The following is a 4,853-nucleotide window of genomic DNA, read 5'->3' as shown; positions in this document are numbered from 1 at the left end:
AGCAGGGTGGGGTGGGCACACTCAGGGGTAAGTCACTTTGCTCCTGGTGTGTCATTAGCCCGGCAGAGCCACATCCAGCCCATAAACTCCACTCGGCAGCACAGCACCAGGCACATTCGTGATGCCACAGAAATGAAGGCTCACAATCAGAGCAGTGCTTCTTTCCCCCCTAGATTTTCTTTAGGCCTGTCCCCAAACAAAGCCCAGGCAGGTGATTTGTTGTTTAGCCACATGACATTTAAGCAGCACATTTAATACAGTTGCAGTTCATACTTTAAATTCAAACACAGCATCAATCCAACAATTTTTGGCAATTAAAAGGCAGCAATGGAGTGTCAGGAATCCAAGGAGACTCCGACCTAATTTACATGGTGTTGCTCTCAAAAGCTGGCAGCACAGAGTGCATCTTCTGAAAATGTTTCTCTTAGAAGCTGATGTTTATGATCACTCTCAGCTTGGCACAAAAACATTCTTCTAAACATTTACATTTCACATACTTTAGGACAGTTGAAAAATGTTGGCTTGCAGTTATCCCCAGTGCAGAGAGGCTGTGAGGAATGTTATAGTAAAGCATTAATAGCCTTGTGCTTTTCTTGTTCTTTGATTTACTGTGGGGTAGTTTTTATCCTAGTTGTGCTCTTGATGTTGCCCGTGCTGAGTTGAGTTTCACTCAAACAACATGAGCCAGGGTTTATTTTTCTAGCTAAAAAACCCAAAGTCAATTAATTTATTAACAATACTTTATACTCATGTTATAGTCACCATTTGGAGGCATTCCCATTGGAATATATTTCCTAGATACTGTTGCAAAACTCCCCGGCAGAGTCGGAAAAGGAAAGTTTTCCAGGAGATGCATCCACGAAGGAAGGGCTGCTGCTGCTCTGTTTGCCCAAGCAATGCTGCCGAGTTCTGGTCTGCCTCTGGCTCTGATCACAACGCACAGAATCAGCAGCAAAATTAATAATACAGCACAGAGCCCCTGCTCAGTCCCTGTGGCTCCAAGGTCAGCACTTCCATGAGTAAGTGGCTCGCTTGGCGAAGGCATTCGCGCTCTGGCTGCTGTGGCACGGCGCTGGGAGCTCCCAGACAGTGCCATTAGCAGCTGGACTGACTGCTCCTTCCTGCTGCTCCCTCCTGCTCACGGATTGCCCAACCCCAGCCGACCTAATAGCACAGCAGAAAAGCTCAAAAAAAAAGGCTTGGCTTTACCCTTCCCCAGGAGAACTGTTTCCAAAGCTATGTTTTTAAAGTACAGCCACACTGCAGACTGGATGCGTATAAATGTGCTCAGTGTGTTCCCCACTCCACAAATCACTTCAGGATGTGCATGGACACAGTCAAATGGATTGGGACTGGCGCTTGGACCGCGACAAAGCCCCGAGCAGCGCCAGCTCCTGGGCAAGCCACTGACAGCTGACGGTACCTGGGGAGCGCAGGGTTGAGTAAGAACAAGAATGCCCCCAGACGAGTCATTTTCTGCAAATGCCTCCCTGCGGGCCCAGCCCGTCCCGAGGCAGGGCCAGTGCTGCTCGGGGATCCGCAGAGCAGCCCCGGTGCTGCGTGCTGGGCTCCTGGGTGCTGGCACTGCCGCTCTCCTGGAGCTGAGGACAGGCCCTGCTCAGGGCCACGGCGGCTCCGAGGCAGCAGCTTGGGCTCCTTCGTGGAGACGGGAGCCTGGTGAAGAGCTTTGCTCCGTGGCACTGGGGGAAAAGAATAAAATTTGCTGTATGCCTTGTTGGCAGCAGTAGCAGAGAACTCCAGGCAAGGGAATTTTACAAATTGTGAATACAAATTGTAGGTGTGAAGTCTTAATTGCTGCTCATAATTAGGCAACAATACAAACAAACCGTACACATATAATGCCCCTCATCAGAGGAATTCAGGCAGCTCAGGAAGCTCATTAAGGCTCATCGCGACATGGTGTTGTGGCAGCACTACAGGAGACCCCCTGAAGCAGCTGCAAAGCACCTCTCCGGGGCCGTGGCACAGAGCCTGGCACTGTCAGGTCAGGAATGTGCTCGTTCCAGCAGCTCCCGGAGCTCCCAGCGAGCCCAGGGCTCGTGGTGTTCAGGGAGAAGCTTTTATTCGGCAAGATAAAAGCTGGGACATTCTGGCTTACATCAAACTTGTTTGGGAATATTTGCAAACTCATGGAAACAAAAGACAATGTCTCTTGACAACACATTTTAGTGTAATTCTGTGCAAGAACACTCTCATTCCAGAATGAAAATGACCACACAAAGACTGACTCAAAACTAACTCCCTGCCAGCCTTTAGAAACTGAAAGTCCCATTTAAAGTTGAAGGCATTTGCAAAAAGCCCATGTTTTTATTTAGCTCGTTGTTTCCAGCCTGTTCCTCCCCCAGAGCAAGCGCCCCCCGTCCCAGCAGTCAGGGGGCTCCCCTCAAACAGAGCTCCCGAAATCAAGCACAGCCAACAGAACCTCCAGGTGCCCAGTGGCTCCCTTCAAGGTAAAAGTGAAGGCCTTTCCAGGGGTTTTCAGAATTTGAGCCTGAGGCTGGGAGAGGGGATGGAGCCGAGGGATTGCTGCACTCGCAGACAGGTGTCAGAACAGCAGCTAGCAGTCGAGGATCCCGTCCACACACGGTGGCACGGGCAGGGCTCTGCAGGAAACTGGGAACACCACAAGCCATAAGTTAATAGAGCCTGTGTGCAAGCAGTGTCTCCAGTGAGGCTAATAACTCAGTGTAAGGAAACAAAGGGAGCAGCTCAGAGTGGGTGGGAAGCAGCAGCCAGCAGGCTGGCTGGCAGGAAGGCAGAAATAATAAGGCACCTGGTTCCCAGGTAGGGCCAGAGGTGTACTTACAGAGGTCACACACCTTCTGGTCAATTAGGTCTAAACCCAGAGGAACCACTGCTAAATATCCATTGCTGCTGGCTTTGCTAAAAGTCAATTAGAGACCCATTTATATTATAAAACCTAATTTTAGGAAATAGAGGAGTGGAGAACTTCAAAGGGTTGTCCAAAGAAGGTTGGAGCACAGTGCATATTCAGCCTGGGAGCAGGGGATGCCAGTCTCCGAGCATGTGAGCATTCTTGGAGATTCCAGGGGACAGCATTTGAAAGACTGGCCTCTGGATGCAGAACTGAAGCCAGAATTGAAATATTTTATATTTGTTTACTTTACATTTCACTTGTTTACTTCCTCCCAGTCTAGTATCTAAATGTTCAATTTTAATTGTTTCTGAATAAACACTTGCTTTGCCTGGCCTTGGGGGAGAGGTGAGTGGAGCCAAAGCTGTGGAGCTCCAAGCCCGTGGAGACCCCAGGCAGAGGGAAAGCACCATGCACAGATAACCCTGAGCAGCCCCAGCACAGCTCCAGGAGCCTCTGCAGCAGGGCTGGGCTTGGCCAGCACGGGAGCTGGCGATGCCAGGCGTGCCAGGGGTGCCCTTGGTGGCACAGACAGGGCCCTTTCTGAGGCACAGGAGCCTCCCCAGGGCTTCTGCCAGTGGTGCTGTACAGCGAGGAGATCAAAGTCATACCAGGGGCTGGTGACAAAGCTGAAAAGAATCCGGACTGCCAGCTCCCTGTCCTAAATACCAAATGCGGTCCTGCCTTCCCCAGGATAAAAGCATAAGGAAAAATATCCTAAAAGCTTTCAAGAGGCAGTGTGGATTTTGCTGTTAAAAGGAGGAAACATTATCAAAGGATCAGAAAATTCCACAAAGTAACACAACAGTTACTATTGCAAAACTCTGGGGGATCTCTTCTGTGGGACGGAGTTTTCAGTGGCTCGGACTCACAGCAGTGTTTCTTCGTCCTCCACAGTCATAAATTCTTTTTCCTGTTTTGGATAAGTTCAATAAATTCAACTCTTTTGGCTTCAATGAGAGCCAGACCTTGCCCAAAATGTGATATTTTTATTGTCCTTTCCATAGAACATTTACGCTGTGTTTATCAGGTTCATTTCTCTCTTCATTAGAAGTTAATCACGGCACCATCAGCGCAGCTTTAATGTCATGAGAATCACACTCTGTAGGGTGCATCCTATGACTGCCTCAGAAATCTCTCCCTGTGGATATTTTGTCTCTGTGAAATAGTCTGGTTCCAACTATTCATCTTTGCCAAGAAGAACAATGTTACCAATTATTCCTACAGTGAAAAATAATCAGAACAATCGTTTGTTTTCTTGCAGTTGGTTGTACATGTCCTTCATCAGAAGAAATTCAGTTGTGAATTAGAAAAATCTTCTTGCACCTTCCCAGGCTCTTCAGTGTGTGCAGGGCTCATGGTATGTCTGTGCATCGGAGGAGTTGTTTTACCTGGGAGGTAGGAATTGTTCCAAGTCCGTACCTGCTGCAGATGTAATTCATTTTTATGAAGGAGACTGGCAGAAAGCCTATCTACAAAAAATCTCCAGCGTTATTATGTAGAGCGTAGAAGAGTTAACAGTGGCCCAGTAAAGGAACATAAAGGTGGTTTTGTCAAGAGAAAAGATCTGTCATTACTGAAAAGAAATGAGATGAAATTACTGGAAGAGCATTTCTGATCATGCAACCAAGGAAATGTAGAACAAAACTCCAGAGCACGGAGGGGCCTGTGAGTCCTAGCCTGGGAAGAAGGTACCACAGATCCTCCTTCAGAAAAGGGCATCTCAGAATCCAGGGCCTGAGCTCAGAAACCCGAACATTCTCACTAAAAACACACTCAGATCCTGCTCACGCACTGGGACACGAGCAGCTTTGGGAACTTGGCTCTGGGGCTCTGCCTGACCGTGCAATTCATACAAATAATTCCAGGGTGCCATCCCCTCGCGGCTCCTGGGGTCAGAGCAGATGCACTCCCAGGTCCCAGCACAGCTGCTCCCTGTGCACACTGGGGCAACAAT

Source organism: Motacilla alba, chromosome 20, assembly GCF_015832195.1.
Source record: "Motacilla alba alba isolate MOTALB_02 chromosome 20, Motacilla_alba_V1.0_pri, whole genome shotgun sequence".
Taxonomy (NCBI): domain Eukaryota; kingdom Metazoa; phylum Chordata; class Aves; order Passeriformes; family Motacillidae; genus Motacilla; species Motacilla alba.
The sequence above is the reverse complement of the archived record's forward strand: the minus strand, read 5'-3'. Positions refer to the sequence as shown.